This window comes from Molothrus aeneus, chromosome 8 (assembly GCF_037042795.1).
Source record: "Molothrus aeneus isolate 106 chromosome 8, BPBGC_Maene_1.0, whole genome shotgun sequence".
Taxonomy (NCBI): Eukaryota; Metazoa; Chordata; class Aves; order Passeriformes; family Icteridae; genus Molothrus; species Molothrus aeneus.
Window position 1 is genome coordinate 32,385,123 of NC_089653.1, and position 20,932 is coordinate 32,406,054.

A 20,932-nucleotide genomic window follows, 5' to 3' on the forward strand; every position below is an offset into this window, starting at 1 on the left:
GGAAAACAGGTGCATCCTAAAAGCAAGAAAAGGTGGCCACAGCCCATGGTTACACACTCAACCTGTTGAACAATTGCTGAACACTTGTTCAAGTCTAAAATTTTTATTTAAAGAAAGCATTTCATGGCCTTTTAAAGCCAAAGAAAACCTCCTGAATCACCACTGAATCAGCAATCTCGCCTAAAAAACAACAGCGGTTTCTTCCACAACCCAGCTGGTTCCTTTCTCAGAATCTAATCCAAACACAATCTGCTCCTTCCTCATCCATACACTTCCAAATAAAATGTGAGAATGGAACAAATTCCTTGCTCCTCATGCAAAAAAGAAAAAATCAGCAAACTCCCCTAAAATCAGCATAACAGTAGTCATTTCAATCACATAAGGCTGACTTCTATTATTTGGGCTGCAACGCTCAGGAAATAGTTACTGAGCTCGAATCACCACTCAGCTAGGGCATAAACACTGCCTGAATAAACAGATTGTTGGATTCAAGGAAAAAAGAGTGGGGATTGGGAAAGGGAGCTCTCTGACCTGGATCCGTGACAGCAGGGTCGTGCCCTCCCCCAGAAATGCATTATTGCACCTAAACTCTTGTGCAAGTTCCTGGAAATTGCCAAGGTCCAGCTCCTTGCACTCCTAAAATGCCACAGCCACGTGTTCTGATGTGCTGTTGTTTGGTCTGCCTCGAGAATGTGAAAATAACAAAACTCAGTGTTACCCACTTTTAAATTAAAGCCTTTTTCAGCAGGAAAAAAAACCAACCCACCAATTATATTTAATGACTTCAGTGTTCCTTCTTTCTATTCTATCTGATTTAAATCAGTCTAAATCAAAAAAATCTTACTTTTTGGGCTACTTACAGGATAAAAACTGCAGGCAGGAAAATAAAATAGAACCAAAAATCAGCAATTTCTCCAGAAATACAGGTCCAAAACCCCTGGAAGGAAAAAAAGCAGCACCAGCAACAACCTAACCTGTGGCAGCACACGCCTGGAGCTGCTGTGTCAGGGCACAGCTCCCATCAATGTGTTTAAATCCTCCCTCTGTACAAACAGGGAGCAGAGTGCTGTTTTCATACATTTCTGAGGATGTTTGGAGCAGAATTTTGCCTGCAGTGCACACTGGCTTCTCAACTCCTGATCAAAACTTGCTGCCTACGATGTGCAACAGCTCCAGCAATTCATCTTTTCCCTTCCCTTAGTTCCTATTCATCTCACATAGTGCCTTGCTACAGAATCACTGACAGGTTTATATTGAATATGAAAGAGATGCACACTGTAGAAAAAAACTGTGTCTTTACATAAATTACTCCAGTGCATTTCTTCTCACAAAAAAAGCCACTTTAATCCACTTTCAGAAATCATTCTGCATGGTCAAAGTTTAGTATCTTTATTTTCAATCCTCAGAATAACTGTGAGCATCCTCCCAACAGACCCCACATGGTCCTGGGGGTCCCTCCATGGAAACAAGGATAAACCAATGCACCCGTCCTGTGGGGCTCACAGATTCCATTCCCAAAAATCTGGAACCAGATTAGAAAGTTCTGACATTCAGAACACAACCAGAAATTGCATCTATTTAACAAAGCCCAGCCAGTCCCTCATTAAAATGATCGATTCACCAAGAGCCAGAATAAAGGATTGATGCCACTGGGAGTTAATTTTTACCACTTCCTAAGATAAAATGCACCTACTTAAATGTCCAGGGAGACACCAACACCAAAATTAGATAAAGACAGATGCAGAAGGTCAAACAATTCATGCAATGATTTCATATCCGTGAGAACTGTTCAGTCTAAATTTGCCCTATGTACTTTCTTTTGTTTTATGGGAAAAGAAATAAGCTAAGAGCTCCCTGGGAAGGCACAGGGATCACCTGAAATCCAACTTCAGGTGCAGAAAGTGAATGTGACAAGGCTGGTCTTGCCATAAATGTTTGTATTGCATTTTTAATAAGACCAGGCAGCCGCTGAAGTTTCATTTCCAACACAGGACATCACGATAATTTACAATAATAGAAATTCTTACCTGCCTGCTCTTTCAAGGAATACATCCCACTCTCATCCCACAAATCAGCCACATTCCTGTTCTGAGTGTGAGTGCAAGAGGGAAGCACAGAGCACGAAGGCTGAATCTGTTATGAAGCTCTTTCACTGCAGTTATTTTTATCAAACAAACTGAAGAGGTTTGGGGGTTGGCAAGAGGGAAAAAAATATCATCTCTAAATACAGCTCTCATACGCCCTGCAGTCAGGCTGTAATCAGAAATAAATAAGTGTTTATCTTCAGAAAACGCCCAAGGCAAAGAATTGGTCTGGTATTGACAGAGCTGATGTCTCAGACCCAGCTGTTCTGTAGTTACCTATCTCTTCCCATCCACTGTGAATCCTGTTTAACTTCAGGCTCCCAAGGCTGCTTCATTGACTCTCTGGAAAGATTGTGCTGCAATTTATTCAAACAGCTCTTCTGGAGCAGCTTACTCCACAGAGACACGAGGGTTTCCCTCCATGCAGAGCTCAGTCAGGTGAGCACAGCACAGTGATTCCATCACTCTACCTGAACACCAGAAAAAATGTTGTGGATTCCCCATCCCTGCAAGTGCTCAGGGCCAGGTTGGACAGGGCTTGGAGCAACCTGGGATAATGGAATCACTTCACTGCAAAAGAAAAGAAACCTTCAGAGTCAATGTGCCAGCTGACTGTCACCCAAGGGAGAGGAGGAGAGCTGGTGCAGCACAGTTGGGTTTGCAGGAGGGGATCTGTCAGTGCTGAAGGGATATTTTAAGCCCAGCTCTTTGTCTCTTTGCATTGGTTACTGGTCCAGAACCAGCACGTTGGGGAAAAATGTTCTGAGAGTATTTCCAATGTCCTGCCAAGCGTTTTCAGCCTTGACATGCTGCAAAATAGTGGGCATAACTCACAGTTATGAGCTACTCTGATTACCATCTTGTTCCTTTTACACATTTGATTTTCCTTGATTTTAGCAGCTGCTCCCTCAGGTTGATTTAAAGTGAGGAACATATTCCATCCACCATCTGATCTCTAATACTTTCTGCCACTTTGCAAGGGGTATGCAGCACAAATTGCTAAATCCTGTGGGTTGTGAGAGATCAGCTGCTAATTTAAGGCTCCTTTTGAGGGATGAATAACATTGTATGGAATAAATAGAATTTGCATCACTTAATGCCTTCGGGTTCCTGTTTATCTCATGCTCTGGTAAAATGGTTTTGCATGCAATAATGCAACCAAGTGGTATCTACTGGAATTCATCTGATACACCTTCACACTTCATATATAAGCAGTTTTTCTGAAAGGGGACCCATTCTATGTGAGGCTTAACTTTGCTTTAAACACAATAGACTTATGGCAATTCTAGAGCAACGTAAATGCTCGCAGCTGCTCATTTGATTTTTTAGTGGCTGAGAAGGGATTTTCCTCCACCCCCAAGCTGAATTTTCTCCATAAACTTTACTATCTTAACAGAGTCATCTGAATTCTTTTTGTTGTGACTCATATACGGTGCCTTCTCTGTGAGACATGCATTGAAATGGATGGAAAAACATATCTCATCTGTACATAAGTACCATGTAAGTGCTTTTGCATGAATAGGGCATTTCATCTTTCATCTAGTGCTGAGTGGGTGAAAGGAAACATACACAGCTGCATCCTGAAAAGACAAACTCAGCATTAGAGTCTGTCATTAAAGTTTCTTGTAAATTCAAACAAAAATTACTCAACTCAAACTATTCATTGATGCCAAATCACAACTGGGGCTTTGTTTCAGCACTTTAAAAAAACCCAACTCTGTTCCAAGCTTAGTAGTAACTTTTCTAAATGTTCAACAACTTTAATTCTTTAAGCAATGACACATCAGATAAACCTCAGTCCATTAACCAAGAAACCACTTTGTTCATTACAAAGTGCAGCAGACTCAGAGCCCTAAGTGGAAAACCCAAGAAAGCTCTAAGTGTTCTCAAGAAATTTCTAATTAGCTATTTAGCTATCTCTAAAATATCACCAGATAAAATTTTTACAGGTAACTGCTGGCTACACCTAATTAAGCAAAACCTTTTATATATATATATATATATATATATATATATATATATATATATTTCATTACACTGCTCCCAGCTCCCTAGAAAAGTGTTTATTCTGCAGAAGTCAGGCAACATTTACTTCCAAAGTCTCCTATCACTATTCCTAAGTGTTTCAGTAAAGGCTTGGGCTCCCTCACTCACCCCTATGTAATCTGTGCTTTTTAACTACACAAAAGTGCAATACATTTTTATTAAACAGTTTATAAGATCCCATCATTCTGAAGACATTTCTGCAGCTCTGCACCCCAAGCAGAGCACACTCCAGATGTGGAAGCTAAAGCCATTTGATAATGGTTTAAACTCTCCTGTGGTTGTCCTCTCCTGTCTTCACACGATCACATCTAAAGAACAACATTTCTACCACAAGCTTCAAAGGAGTTCAAATATCAAATATTCAAAGTTCAAATACCTTAACTCACTGATTTCCACAAGTGGAGGAGAGAGGATGTGCTGCACTCTGCCACCAGCCTCTCAGAAATATCACAGCTCTTGGTGCTGTTCTCTCAACAGGGCAAAATCCAGCCCACGAATCTTGCAGAGGCACAAAGCCCCCACTTTACAACAGTCATAAAAAAAGGGAAAAAATTCCACGCTAAATATGAAACCCAGTGAGTACATATTGTAATATCCAGGACAATAATAAGAAAATCTGTTCCTCAGCCACTGGACCATTGACTCCCTTGACTGGACTCTCTCTTCCTGCAGGTCTCTCCCGTGTTTGGCTTCAGTGTGCTTGTTTTCCACTTGGAAAGAACACAACCACAAATACCTTTTTCATGCCTTACACTGCACTTAGCTGGCCTCCAGATTGTAAGCAAACAAGATAAAAATCTGAGAATGTGCTTTACTCAATCTCCATGAAAAGAAACCGAGGGGAAAAAGAAATTAGAAAAGCAAACCAAAACCCCAACTCTGCATAATGATGAATGCACCAAGGGAAATTTGGCATGCACTCCCTCACACCATGCCTCTTCTGCAACATTTTCTGCAATATAAATACAACATTTAGCTTAGCAAACTAGATGGTCTTTATTTGTGGGCAGAGGAAACCCAAGGCAAATGCTCCAAGAGACTTTTTTTTTTCAATGGATATGTTAATTACTTAAATTCTGTTATTGGGAAACTGTCCCAAACTAACCTTCCACTCTCCCTCTGCTTCAACTGCAGAGGGGTCAAAATTCACTTTTTAAGGTTTTGAAGTGAGAAATTGAGAAAACAAAGCCCACCTTTGATGGAGCTCCGAGATAGCACAAGTGCCTTATTCAAATCCTTCATGATCCCTACCTGAGCACCTTTGGAGAGCTTCACAGGGATGCCTGGGACCAGGACGCTCCAAGATCTGCTCTGTGGGGCAGAGCATCTCCTGAGACAGCCCAGAGTTCTAAGGGAAAGGGAGCACAACTGCTCCCAAATTCCCTGCTCCAGCCAGAAATCTCCCACCACCATGGAAAACCCGCGTGTCCCTGGAGGCAGCAGAGCACAAAAGTGACCAGTGGGAGGTAAAATGAGGTTTTATTTCTAAACTGCAGTGCTTGTTGATGTATTTGGTTCCAGACAAATAGAGGAGGATGTGGAGTCGCTACAGGACATTGCAGCTGAAATGGCACCAGTGCCTGAAATAAACCCTTTGCTGAGGCAAATCGCACAAGGAATCTGAAGTGACACAAATTCCATCAACTGCAGTTGGCAGCCAGATTTTCAAGAACAGATGCATGACTGTTAATGATAACCCAAAAAGCTGTTTCTAGTGCAGAAAGACTGAAACTGTTAACATTATAAAACTGCAAAGAGCTAGAAGTATCTCCAGAGTACACCCCACAAAATACTTTGCAGGAACTTACAAACTCCAACTTAAGCAGAATTAACATATCTAACAAAAAAAATCTCCAGCAAAAATGCCTCCCAAGTTTTGAAACACATTTCCATCTGTTCAATTTCTCTGTTGCTGATGTTGTTTACCTTCAGTCAAAGATATGAATCTTTGATTTCATGAGATTAATGTACTAACTCGGTTTAGGCTGTTAATGCATTCAAAGCTCTCAACTATACAGGAGACTAAGATGGCATCAAGAGCATACAGATACATTTAGAAGGGATGTTTTTAATGTGAAATAAATTAGAAATTCCTTAATCTATTTCTGTAGCAAGGACTACAGTTACATAAAAGCTTCCTGGGGTGTCTTAGGCTGGAAGAGATGGCTTTTAAACCCATTTATTCCTTCTAAGCACTGCTGTAGAGCCTAAATAATAACACTAAGGAAAACCCCTCAAGCCTTGTCAGGTAAGTGAGGACTCAAGCTTTGATGAATGCAATGCTCATGTCTCAAAAGTGACACCTGGCCACGATGAAACAATGATAAATAAAATATTCATATTATATGCAGGTATCTGTAGAGAAAAAGGCTGTATTGGTCAGCAGAAGAGCTCAGCCCAACTGATGCATCAAGCTGGAAGAGGAAACACTTCTGTTGGTGCCTCAGATCCAGAGAAATGTGAAAAACAGCTCTATCCTCAGCTGTCCTATCACTAATGCTGCCGAGTTACTTTTTAGTGGGCACCAAAAGGAGCTGCGTGGTTTTGGGAATAAGGCATTGCAGAAGCTGCCCCTGTGCTCAGCTTCCTTAACGCTTTCCACCCTCAAAAATGGTGTTTAAAAAGCACAGCAGGTGCCACAACAAGCTGTATCAATCATTGTCTCCTGCAAAGATCACTCCACGCCCATAGCTAAAGGCAGCAACGTGCAACAAAATGCCAAGAAATGCCACATATTCCATCAGATCTTTGGGAATGTGACTCAGCAGCTGGGCTGGAGCAGTTCTGGGCACTGCAGCCCCTCCACCCTGCTTTCTGTCCTCTACGGGAGATGTCCAAAGAGCAAGGCTGCCCACACCCCAGCAGCTCTGGCCCGCTCTGGCTCCAACAGCAACAGCTCCAGGGTGAACTCAGCAGCCTGATCAGAGAATTGTTAAGGCTGGAAAAGACCCTTAAGATCACTGAGCCCAACCATCAACCTCAAGCTGCCACCTTTGATGCCTCAGGTTTTAGCCTTTCTATTTTTCCCATTCTGTGCTGCTTTAGTGTGTGGGTCTGGGCTCACATCAGGGGATGCTGAGCTCTGTGCACAGAGCAGGGAGACAAAACAATTCCTGCTCCAGCTGGGCACCAAGGACAAATGATCCAAATCTCAGCCCAGGAGCACAAACCCCGTGGGCTGGAGAGAGAAAAACAAGCAGGGTGGGACTGCAGGGGCTAAAGCTGGAATGGGACAATGAACTGCAAGATGCAAATGGAGCAGAACTGATCCCAGGGACAGAGCCCGTGCCCGCTCGTGCATTTTGGGGCCATTTTGGTTCATCCTAGGTGCATTTTGTGATCATTTTGTTCATCTCAGGTGCATTTTGTGACCATTTTGGTCCATCTTGGGTGCAGCCCTGGCTGGGCTCTTGTGCTGCCCAAGGTGGATCCATGGAGTCCTTTTAATAAATCCCTGCTTTATCCTTTAGCTCTGTCCAGCCTCTGTTCTAGGTCAGCCTTCTCAAGGCATCAGCAGTAGTCACACAGCACCAAGGATGGCAAAATCTGTTCATTAATAACTTGTCCTGGGCCTTCTCAAGGTATCACCTTCACCACTGAGCCACGATCTCCACTCCAGCACTGCCACCCAGCTGGGAGGGCCCTCCTGAGCCTGGAGCTACATTGGTTGTTTTGGTCGGGTTTTTTTGCCTCATGAACTGCTGTGGTGGCCCTGCCATGAAAACCTCCAGGCTCTGGCCAAAGAATTGCTCCAGGAGCTCATCTCTGTCCTGCTGTCAAGGGGGAGGTGGCAGCTGGAGTGTGGTGATCCCCTGGTGCATCCCCACCATGCCTGAGGAGAGCAGAGCTCCAGACCAGAGTCCTCAAGGGAAGGCAGCCAGGGATGGGCTCTCTGACCCTCCTGAACAAAAATGAAAGGTTGGACAGGCCTTGGAGCAGCCTGGGGTGGTAGAAGTGCTGGAATGAGACGAGCTTTAAAGTCCCTTCCAACCCAAACCATGCTGTGACTTTAGAGTTTTTCCATGTGAATAACAAAGTCCTGCAACTTTTCCAGCAGTTATTTCACCAGTATGTGCAAAATTAGGCATTCTAGAGCACCATCCTAGGTGCAGGAGAGAAATAAGTCTCACCACTAATCATTTGATTTAATTTGACGTTTTCCTGCATATTTAAATCCTGGAAAATGCCTTCAGCATCCAAACCATTTATAATCAAAGTAAGTGACTGCAGAAGTTCAGAATAATCTATAAACTCAAAAAATTCCACAGTTCTCCTCATTAGGTGAAAAAATAAATCACATGCTGATAACACACCTCAGTTTCTTTGTTGCATGGCTCATTGGTTTAAATTACACTTTGAGAAGAACAGCAAATCAGAATGAAACCTTACAGTTATTTGGGCTTCTTTTTTTGCACATGAAAACTTGCATTTGATGTTATTCTTACTGTTCCTCCTTTAGGTTACTTATATAGGGCCAACAAAACTGATCTGGAACAGACAAAATGTTTTATCCAAACATGGACAATGAAATACAACATGTATTATTTTATCAGTGTTTTGACAGAGATGCTTTTGCCCAAGGTGAAAATTAATTAAATGAGAAAATGCAGCTGTAACCATTCATGCCATACACAGGAACCACAGAGTGCACTCAAATGTAGCTTGGGGTTAGGTTATGGTCCAGAAAGGGTGTGAAACTCTCAGCATCAGACCTCAGAGTGCTTTTCAAAGGTGCTGCTCCACCTCTGGGGGACAAAATGACAGAGTTCTGACATGTGTCACCTGTAATATCATGATAGAAGTACAAGAAAAACCTAGATCTCCTAACTCACCATCCAGAATCCCATTACCTGGGAATTGAGGGATTTTGAATCAAATTCAGATACGTGTTTCACAAGACAGAAAGCCACCAGCAATCCAATTTCTAAATAAACCACCTAAGGCAGACAGCATGAACTCTGACTTTCCCTCAGTAACCACATTAAACAGAATGAATTTCAGCCTTTCATAAGCTCACCATACAGAGAAAGTGAATTTTCCCAGCTTCCCAAGCTGCAGTCATGCTCCCCATCCCAGAGCTGTGCCAGAATCTCCCTGCACAGCAGTGGCAGGGAGCATTTTTGGGTCCAAAGCTGGCAGATGGCACTTTCAGGAGCAATGGTGTAAGACCTGCAGTAGGAAATGAAACCCTCCCTGTCATCAACAACTCCCAGTTAAGAACTGGAGCCCTCATTAATGTAATTGGTTTCATACGAGGTGCTAAAATACAAATTTGCTGCATTTAGAAGCCAACACTGTTTCTATTAGTTAAGGAGTGTTTTGCTCACCTCTATTTTTGCTCAAGCACAGAGGGAAAAGGGAGGGGAAAATGTGTCATGTACTCTGCCTCCAGCTAGGGAATGCCATGCTAGAGTACATTTTTCACCTCAGATGAAAAATGAAGGCAGGTAGCCTTTCAGCACAGCTGCTCCTGAGGACTGAAATGGAAAATTATTTGGAGAGGAACTCTCACATCATTCACTCAGAGCTGTGGATTTACAGCCTCCAACCTGCATGAGATCCACAGAGTGAGTAGGACTCCATCCCAAGCTGAAATCTGAGGGAGGAGACATATTTAAAATTTAAAATGTAAAAAAATTACACATTTAAAATGTAAAAACAAACTACAGTACTACCACTAGGTGGGGGAAAAAAAAATCACTAATAATTATCCTTCAGGAAAACGCTCAATTTTCAGCCTCTCTGCTTCAAGTCCAGCAAATTAAATTTCCTCTTTTGAATGGTGCTGCCTTTGAGTACAGGCCAAAGAATGAAAGAGCAGGAGGGTTATGTTAGCAGGGAGCAGAAAGGGTGTGTGCACCTCTCAATTTGGCATCTCTGGTGAGGGGAGGGAAAACCCACAGTGGAACAGGACACACCCAGGACTGGTGAGGAATTGTTGCCTCTTCCAGCCCCCGACACTGGCCATGCCCATCCAAGCCAGGAAATCCAGCTTTGCCTGGGGTACCAAGTGTTTTTCCTCTTTAGAGACAACCCCACCCCACTTTGCTCCTCTTCTCCTTGAAGCCTTTAAACCCTGAGAAAGAGCTGCTCCACTCCAGAAGCAGATGCTGGTCTCTGATTTCAGAATCATTCCTTTCCTTCCCTCCACAATGACTTCCACCTTCTGTATGACTTTAAAACTCCCCCCCATTGCTTTTAACTTGGCTGAAGATGAATATCTGTGTGAGCCATTGGCTGAGGTGTCTTTAATGATAGAACAGTTCATAAAAATAAAACCATCCTATCTGTAAAATGTGCATTCCCACTTCTGAAAATGGAGTAAGCCTATTAATTATTTTCTTAAAGACTGGCTCTCAAAATGGCACTGCTGACATTTAAGGCTCATAAAAAATGCAAGTCTGTCTGATCTGTGAGAAATGAGTTTATATGCTCTATTTTAAGATGAAAATATTTATCAAGAAAGACAGTTGCCAGTTAGGAACACAAACAGAAACAAAGCCACTTAAAGTAAGTTGTCCTTTTTTGTTTTAATCTTTTCCATGCCAAGGACATGCTTCTCCCCAGAAGAGTGGTGCACAAAATAAGTGACATCTGGTGGCTTTATGCTGTAATAGAATAAGGCACCGCATTTCAATGCTGTTAACCAAATCAGTTTTTAAATTTACTGCTTCTTAGCAAAGCTTTTCAGATGTTTTATTTATTTATTTTCATGCAGATACTTCTGAGGCCCCTGGGCATCACAATCCCTCTTGCAGGGTGACAACTGCTGTTATCCAATTAAAGTGGGACTGTCTTATTCACATCAGGAAAAACACAACTCCACAAAAGAATCTGGAAGGTTCAGGAAAACAGCACTAAGATTTAGCTGGGCAGCATCAGTAAGAGTCACATAGAACCAGGCTGTAAGAAAAGGCTGTGCAGAATCTTGTGAAGGAAATCTTTCACCTGCTCCAATTATTCACATGCTCAAAGTAATTACTATCAACTTGGGTCTCTCTGAATTGTCTTTCACTGCATTTTAATTAAACCCCAAAGAAACAGCTGCATTTTTCATTCTGAGTTCAGCAGCATCCTGGTAGCTACAACTTTTACAAATTTGAAACAGCTTTTCCCCTTTTCATGCTTTATTGATCCTCAGCAATGGCCACATCTAATCCAGCCAAGGCTCCTGCACCTAAACCTGCACTCCAGACATAAAGCAATTACAACTCCCCTTCAAACTCCTCCAGCCAGAAATACACTTCTCTTTTAGAAAGCCATAAGCCTCTCCTGGATAATTAATAGAAGTACTGTCAGCCAGCCTCAATTAAAATTACAAAACTGCTGGCACTGCAATATCAAGGCTTGCAACACTAATTTCTGCAGTAATAAGTATTTATGGGGGCAAAAAATATATCTGTAAGCACTATGTAACAGAAATGAGATGAAAGATAAACAGACTCTAAATATTTATCAGCAGAGGAAGTCCAAAAATATAGCAGTAAAAATGGAGCGGATGGCAGCTAAATCCAGACCATGGAGGGTTCCTCGAAGGATGTGCAAGGAGGAACTTCAGATTTTCAGCTTGACATGGCTAAATCTAATTAATTCCTTCCTCCTATTCAATTGCTGCACAGAAACCCCTAGATGCCAAAAGGACAAAGCTAAAAATGTCCCCAAAGCCATGCCTGAAGGCTGCACTTCTACCCTGCAGCAGTGCAATAAATAAGAGTTGGACTTTGGGGCTTTTCCATCACTTTTAAGGCCTAAATATCCTTAAGAGGAATGTCCACCTGCATGCTTGGCTTCCCTCAGCACTGAAAGGGGGCTCCACATCTGCAGGATCTCCATAAAAAGGGGCCTCTGGGACAGCACAGCTACTGATGGATTATTTCAAAGGGAAATATTATTTCCTGCTCACATTCCCTCATCCCCACCAGACATTATCTTCACCTCGAGACCTCCTGGCTGAGCTAAATAACATATGCACAGAAAAGCACAGCTGAATGGCTTTAGCTCCAGCCACTCATCAAGAAGAAAACTTTTAGAGATCCCATTTCAATTTATTTTTTGAAATGCTGGCATGCTGAAGTCAGCAGGAAGACATTTCAGTGACTTTAATGAAGGCAGAGGTTCATCCAGAGAATTGCTGTTTGGAATGAACACAGGGTTTATGTTATCTCATTTGAAACTATCCAAGTTTTCTGTTAAATGCAACTTAATGATATTTGCTATCATTTGCTAGAATTTGCTATCTATTTGCTAGAATTATTTGCTGTCACAATACAGAAAGGAGGGTATTAAAGTTGTGCACTGCAAAATGTTTAGTGATGATGGATGGGATACTCTTGTTTCACTAACAGGCATGTTTTTAATGCATAAATATTAATTGTCATCAAGTGCCTGTTCATTTTGCAGTTTTGGAAAGCTTTAGCTTGTAGGAATTGTAATAGTCCAAAAAAGATACTGTTGGCATTTACATATTTATCAGCATTTTCAGGGCACATTTTTAGGGCTTTTCTCTTTTTCATTCATTATCCAATGTACCAGCACAGCAAGACAAAAAAAAAAAATGGAAAACTGGAGAGATTACTACACTCACTTAATGGGTATCATTACAGGAAAACACTATCAAAACTCAGCAGAGGCTTTTTATGCATTCCCCTGTATTACAGCAGAATGAGTTATTGCAACATTCCAGCTCTGCTGCTAAACCAGGAGAATGCTCAATCTGTACAGCTGAAGCAGGAATGAGCAGCAGGTGAGTGGGCCCATCTGAGAGAGTTACTGACTCCAGGCAGAAGCTGCTCCCTGACAAGCTCTGGAGGGTCACCCAGATCTCCCAGCCCCGCCACACTCCTTGGTGAGCACAGGGCTCTGAACCCCTCCAAAACAAATGGGAAACTGTTCCCACTCCCACATTTTGGTCCCCCTCACACCAGTGAAACCCAAAAGGTGAATTACTCCTGATCCAGCCTAATGCCAGAAAAATCCACGTGGGATTTCCATGGATACCAATTTAGATTGCATTTACTCTGCTGTATATTTTCATTTTGCTGATCTCCTCAGAAACACTCAAAAACCTACTCTGAAGGGTTAAAAACTTCCCTATTCAAAATCACCTGATGTCAGACTGTGACAGTGTTTGCAGGGGTCTTAGGATGAGGGAAGAGACGAGGATCTGACTCCACGTTTCAGACGGCTGATTTATTACTTTATGATATATATTATATTAAAACTATACTAAAAGAATAGAAGAAAGGATTTCATCAGAAGGCTGGCTAAGAATAGAGAAGGAATTATAACAAAGGCTTGTGACTGACCGAGACAGTCTGAGCCAGCTGACTGTGATTGGCCATTAATTAGAAACAACCCCATGAGCCAATCCCAGATGCACCTGTTGCATTCCACAGCAGCAGATAACCATTGGTTACATTTTGTTCCTGAGGCCTCTCAGCTTCTCGGGAGAAAAAATCCTAAGAAAAGGATTTTTCAGAAAATGTGTCTGTGACATCAGACAAATTTTTATTTCCTTTTTCCTCAGCGAGAGGATCAGCTCAGATTCCACCCTTCCCTCCTGCTCACCTCTCACATCTCATTTCTTGTTTTAAAGATGGTATAAATAGCCTTGCAAAGTAATTCTAATACTAAGTGTCAAGTGCAATAGCGGTTTCATTCTGATTTATCCTTATCTGATCCTCAGGCAAGTTAATCCTGAAGCTGAGAAACTGTTTTCAGAGCTTTATAATTGATGAAACTTTTCATCTAAATTATTTACTCTGTGAACGGCTCCGATGAGTCGCTCAGGGCATGAAGCTGTAGTACTCCATGCTGGAGTGCTCAAGAACATGTTTTTGTCTTCTTAAATTAACAGCCTATCACTGCATCTCGGGCTGCAGTTTCTATTGGCAGTCTTTAACACACAGCAGGGTTTTTATCTGAATTTTTATCGCCTGCAATGGATGCAGTTACAACCCAGATGTCTCGGAGCTCTAGGGAGAAACAAAGCAGGCAGAGGATCCCTGATCCTGAAGGTGTGAATCTCACAGTGTGAACCAGCATTCCTCCCCTGGAATCACCTGGGCACGGGCTCCACACCTGATGGACACGTTCAAAACCTGCTCCTCTTTGGGTGCAGCAGCAGCAGCCAAAATCCTTTCCAGAGACAGCCCCAGGAAATATCCTCAGGCTTCAGCAATCCCAAGGATGAGCTGCACAGCAGCAGCCCTAAAAATGCACTAGGAAGGGGTGGAAGGCAAGAGCAGGAGCCCAATCACCAGCCTAACACACTGAAATACATCTACAAAATGATGAACTTAAAAGTTTGAGATTCATTATCCACTTAACATTACCAGTATCTGTTTAAGATTATCTAGCATCTCCAGAGCTGAGCAAAAAAGACAAATTACAACTAAAAAGCAGCCAAAATCAAAGAGGCTGGGAGGGAATATTAGATAAGGTGTTTGATGGGCTTGCAAGGAAGTGTTGGTTTTAAGAGCTGCTAAAGGAATTTCAGGAGATGAAGCTCCCCTGTGAGGAGCTGGGCCTGCAGGCAAACCCATCTCATTATGTGATACATTCTCCTAATAAACTATTAAACCATCCTTCTCCACTTCCTCCTATCTCCAGCTTTACACAAACAAACCTCCTGGCTGCCCCAGTCAAAGTCCTTTTTCTTTGGATTAATAAGTTCTGGCACTCAGACCATTATATCCCAATTTAGGCACAGCAAGGTTGACACTGGGCTCATATTTCCTCCAAATTATGGGTAAAACCCTGCAGAATCCTGATTTCTGCTACTTTTTTCCCCTGAGGTCTCTCCTATTTGTTGGTATCTCATTACTCATTTGGTGCCAGTTCTAAAGCACTTTAATTAAGTGGTTTTTCTCCACACTGTTCCAAGACCTGAAACTGGGCAAACCATCCAATATCACATCCACGTGCTGCCCATCCTCAGAGCACTCTTTCAACACTGTGAGGCTTCTTCCATCTCCTGAGTATACATGCTGCACATAAATCTCTATATTTTTTTGCCTTTGTATCTTGTAGAGTTTTTCATTTTTCAAAGCAGTCTTATCTTGTTTCCTCTGTATGACTTTGAACTTTGCATTTTATCTTCACTCTTGTCTGACCTCAGAGTTCTTCCAGTTCAAGCTCACCTGTAACTCAATGACTTATTTGAAAGAAATTACCTTCTCTCTATTCCATGCAATCCTGAGAAGTTACAAGTCTAACTTCAACTTGTATCTAAGCCAAACACCAATAAATGCAAAAACCAAAGTAAAATAAAACAATACGAAAGCCTTTTTCACTCTCATCAGTTTTTCTAATTTTATGGTTAGATAGCAGGGTACATTCACCCACACTGAAAATCAAGATTTTTCTATGGGAAAAAAATATCTCCTCGTGGAACTTATTTTTTCCTACTGGAAGGCGTGAAGCAAATGGAAAATGTCATTTTGAGTATTTTGCTATTTAGGTACAGATCTGCACCTTTTACAGTGAGGAACAACCCACCTTAGATACAGATTTGGCCCAAAACCCCATTTCTTTATAAAACACTCTGCTTACTTGGTGAGTAAATGATGGCATAGTAAGTTTTAGAACAATAAGTGTGTATCTGGTGCTGCTTGGTCTATAAACAAAATAAAAGCCTGGCTTGCTCCCTTACTCCATCCCATCAGTTCTCCATGGGATTGGGCTCATTTCCAAGGAAACCTGTGGCACAGGAGGCAGCCACGTGCCCCCCACCATCCCCAAGGCTGCAGGAGCTGTGGCTGCTTTCAGCAAACCAACAGGGGAAGGCTCACACCACCAGGAGCTCCAAAAATGTGCCCAGAGTTGAGATGGGCCACCTCATTTTTGGGCAAGGACAGGAGGAAAGCAGCAGCCAGGTGCTGAGGTTTGGGAAATGAGTGTTTCAGGCAGCTCAGGCTGTTGTGGGAGCTGGGGGAAGGTGATTTGGGAATGTGGGAATGAGAAGAGGCAGCAGGTTGGGGCTGGAGGGCTGGTGCAGGAGAGGTCAGAGTGATCAGAGGGATGGAGCATCAGTCCTGTGAGGAACGGCTGGGACTGGGCTGTAGCCATATTTTCTGAAAAATCCTTTCCTTAGGATTTTTTCTCCTGAGAAGCTGAGAGGCCTCAGAAGTGAAATGTAACCAATGATTATCTGCTGCTGTGGAATGCAACAGGTGCATCTGGGATTGGGCTCATGTGGTTGTTTCTAATTCATGCCCAATCACAGTCAGCTGGCTCAGACTCTGTCCGAGACACAAGCCTTTGTTATAATTCTTTCTTTTTCTATTCTTAGCTATCCTTCTGATGAAACCTTTTCTTCTATTCTTTTAGTATAGTTTTAATATAATATATATCATAAAATAATAAATCAGCCTTCTGAAACATGGAGTGAGATCCTCATCTCTTCCCTCATCCTGAGACCCCTGTGAACACGGTCACAGTGGGGTGTTCAGCCTGGGGAAGAGAAGGTTCCAGGAGACTTTCGAGAACCTGAAGGGGCTCCAGGAGAGCTGGAGAGAGACTTTGGAAAAGGGATGGAGTGACAGGAGAAGAGGAATGGCTTCAAAGTGACAGGAGGCAGGGTTGGATGGGATACTGGGAAGGAATTGTTCCCTGTGAGGGTGGGCAGGCCCTGGCACAGGTGCCCAGAGCAGATCCACTGCCCCTGGATCCCTGGCAGTGCCCAAGGCCAGGCTGGATGGGTTTGAGGCAACCTGGGACAGTGGAAGATGTCAGGGCTGGAACTGGATGAGCTTCCCTTTCCCTTCCCACACAAACCAGTCTGAGATTGTGACCTCTGTGTGCTGCCACCAGAGGGGACAGAGGCAGTGGGACAGTGTGCCAAGGGTCCCTCACTCCTGTCCACCTCCACCACCTCACCAGGCCTCTCATCCTCCCCTCAGCTGCCTTGTCACTGCCACTAGGACAACATTTTTCCTTCTGTTTCCTCTTGCAAGGCATCACCTGCCTCTGTCCCCTCAGAGGATGCTCCTTAAATCTAAAGCTTACAATCCACGTTCAACAACTGCTGGAAAGCAGGTGTAACATAAATTAATAAATATTCCATGGAAAAGCTACATTAACTGCTTGCCCCTAAAGTGCTGTTTAGTGGCATGTCAGGCACAGCTGTGTAATCAAAGGATTACAGAGCTCCCATTGCAAGGCTCTCCACCTCCTCGGGAGCTTCCCTGGCTCCCTCTCCTGTAAAAACCCAGCCCAGGCACCAGGACAGAATTGTAATCATGTCTTTGAGCCTGGGAAACACAACCCAGCAGGCTGTGGGGACAAACACAACATGTTTTCTGTCAGATACACAGGCAGCCATACAAATTTTTAAGAGAATGGCTCAGCAAAGCTATAGATCATCTGGAATTTTAGTGAAATTGCAGTGTAAGTAGAGAGATGGGTGCAACCCAGGCTGCTTCTAAACAAGAACTTGCAGGAGGTTACAGATCCCTTCCCCTGTATGGCTGTGCTCAGACTCCAGATCTGACACCTCACTTGGTCAGCAAGCAAAACAGGGCACTTCACTAAAAAACATCAATAAATAAGAAATGCTAATTTGTGTGGGAAAGCAGTGAAAAAAATGCTGTCTTACTGGAAATCTACCATGGCTCTCCACAGCACTTTGGATTCTTCTAGCTGAGCAACATAAGGAGTACAGTGGGAATTTAGAATTACCTCTCTCTGTGGGAGGTGTGGAGGAAACCAGGTGGGTTAAATGGGAGTCTAAAACCAGCAATTAACAAGCCCAGATCAGATCAAGGTCCATCTCCTGCAAACCCTCTGGGATGTCTGAAATAGTGCTCCACCCAGGGCAGCACTGAGTGATTTAAGAGCTCATCCCATTGGAATTTCTGACTGTGGGATATACATTAACTGTAGGGGTAATTAGGAGGGAGAGGGGCATATCAGTATCTGTTGGTGTCATGGCTTTTCTTCACCTAAGTGATGCATCTGTGCTGGAAGAGAAGCACAGCTGTGTGTTCCAAGTTCCTAAATCCATGTGTCATTGAGGTGAGATCAGCCCTCTGCTGTCAGCTCACCTCAGGACAAATTCTATCAGCACCCAGTGGTGACACAGCCCCGAGCTACAATAGTGAGATTTTGCTCTGTGCACATATGAGGAAGAAATCAGTGCAGGAAAAGTAGTTTATAAAAGGAAGGATCCCCCTTCCTAGTCAGCAGAGGAATTCCACAAGAAATCCTTAGCAGAGTTTGCTGCCACCCCACTTGATCTTCAACACAAACCAGTGCTTTGAGAGGTGCTTTAGTACCAGCCCATCCTTAAAACTGAGATCACCTGGGCAGCCAACAAAAGCTTTGAGCACTGAAACTCCCCCTTCTCACAGAGCTCCTGCCACAGGTTGCTTGAAATAATGTTAAAATAGAACATAAGCAGTACCTTATTTGCATCTCTGTGATTATGCCTACATAAAATCCCTGTTCATACTGCTGGTGGATTACACACCTTCATCCTTCCCATCCAACCACATGAAATAATTCAAATATGAGAGTCTGCTTCACCATTCTCATTTATATGGTTTCCAGATAGCTGCTTTTAGTTTAGCAATGAAGATAAAAATCCATTACTGCCTTCCATTGCATTAGTGGAATTATGTGTTTTGCAATGTAAATCTCCACTGTTTGATCATCTTCCTGTTACAAACCACCAAATAAAACACTCTGAATTTGAGATTAGTCCTCCTGTGACAAAATCTGAACCATAAAACTATTTTCCTATTGATTTCAGAACTGCACAGTGGCTGCAACTCACAGACACAGGATCTAAGTGCTATTAAAAAAAAAAGGAAAGAAAGAAGGTAGTTTCACTACTTAATCTTCATACAAGTAGTCTTTCTGCATTCAAATTGATTTTCTTTCTTTTGGCACGTGAAGAGCCAGATGAATCCTTTGACTCAATGCCCAAGAGTGAAATGGCACCAGCAGCAGCAGAGAAGCTCTCAGGGCATGAGATGTGTGACAACATTTTAATCACTGACAAAAAGAGGCTTCAAGGCAGCTACTCTGTAAGTGCTTGCTGGTTTTAAGTGAGAGTCACTATTTGTGAGTGACTGTATATAAAAAAGCATCTCTATGTCTATAAATAGCACAGATACAAATATATATGTATGGTTCACGTCCACTTGGGGATGTTTTATTGGTGGAAATTTCCCTCTCTGCCAAAGATCAAGCAGTCCCCAGTCAGTATCAAGTGCAGTGCTGTTCAATCAGGTGTTTGTTTATCCAAACGAGCACATACCATTTGCAGTTAAACCTTAAAAATATTTATTTTTCATGAACAGTTCCAGCAAACTTTGAGATTTAATCTGTGATGTGCCCAGCTGGCCACTCTACTCTTTCAAGTCTCAAAACACAAAGGAACATGTTTGTTCTACAGGAGATGATGATGATGATGATGGGTTTTTGGTCTGGCTAACAGTTCAAGAAGTGAAACCATTCTGATGTCGTATGCAAGTCAGTGTGAAGGGGACTTTAGGCCATAGAATGATGTAAGAAATAAAATGAAAAAAATTTAAAATTCCAAATCTGAGAGTTTGGTAGGTGTTTGGATGCACCATCCAAGCAATGCTCTCACATATCCCATTAACCTACAAATCTGTCTGTGCCTAAGACACTGAGATCCCTGCAGAGTACGGCTGTAGTATTACAATGAAGCAGCAGAGGAAAATTAAAAAAAAAAAAAAAGAAGAAGAAGGGGAAGAAAAAGAGAAGCCCATATATGAGACCGCCAAAGTTCAGCTGGTGAATTGTTGCTTAACAGACTCTGACCACAATAACCCGTCACTGAACCTTGCCTGCATTCTCAGCAGCTATCAAGCTATTTTTAACAGCCAGCAGCTTGCATTTCAGAAATCCCCCTCTTCACCCAAAAATACTCGCCTGCACGCCCGGCTCGCTCCTCGGAGGGATGCGCTCCGGGATGGAAAGGCTCTTTCAGGAGAGCCCCCGGACAAGTGTCCGCTGTCCCCGAGCCCCGAGCCGGCTGCGGGCAGTGGCAGCATCGCGCCCTGTGCCCTGTGCCCGCGGGTCCCGGGAGCCCGGCCCCGCTCCTGCCGCCTTTCCCCGCTCCTGCCGCCGCTCCGGGATGCCCTGGCAGCGCCGCGGGTGCCGCAGCCCGCGGGGAGCGGGGACAGCCCCGCGTCCCCCGAGCCGTGCCGAGCCTGGCGCTGCCCAACTTCCCGCAAAGTCCCGCTGCCTGCAAACTTGGGGAGCCGCGGCCTGGGGGCCCCCGCCATCCCATTCATCCCATCCCATCCCATCCCATCCCATCCCATCCCACCCCATTCCATCCCATCCCCGCGCTCCTACCTCCGCCGCCTCGGCTCTGCTCTGCCCCGCGCCCGCCGCCTCCGCCGGCTCTGCCCTGGGGGAGGGGGGCGGAGGACGAGGAGGAGGAGAGGAGGAGGAGGAGGAGGAGGAGGAGGAAGGGGGAGGGAGCAGCCCCGCCGCTCCCCGGCCGCGCTGCGCAGCCCGGGAGGCGGAGTGCAGCGCTCGGCTCTGCCCCGCGGCTCCCCGGGGCGTGGGGGTTCCCCCGGGCATGGGGGAGCGGGGATGTGCTGCGAGCAGAGCGGGGGATGCTCCGCGGAACCCCCCGGGATGGGGGAGCGTGGATGGGATCCGAGCAGAGCGGGGGATGCTCCGCGGAACCCCCCAGGATGGGCTCCGAGCAGAGCGGGGGATGCTCCGCGGAACCCCCCAGGATGGGGAGCGGGGATGGGATCCGAGCAGAGCGGGGGATGCTCCGCGGAACCCCCCGGGATGGGGAGCGGGGATGGGAT

The 20,932-nt window shown here is 44.1% G+C and overlaps 1 protein-coding gene across 1 annotated transcript in view; it reads right to left on the minus strand.

Annotated features, from left to right (window-relative positions):
• Positions 1 to 20,508, minus strand: part of CHST15 (carbohydrate sulfotransferase 15) — a 47,009-nt gene extending 26,501 nt beyond the window's left edge. Inside the window, exon 1 of the mRNA XM_066554596.1 lies at positions 20,463 to 20,508. The gene's annotated coding sequence lies outside the window, so the exon portion shown is untranslated. The remainder of the gene's footprint in view (positions 1 to 20,462) is intronic.
• Positions 20,509 to 20,932: the final 424 nt, after the last annotated feature.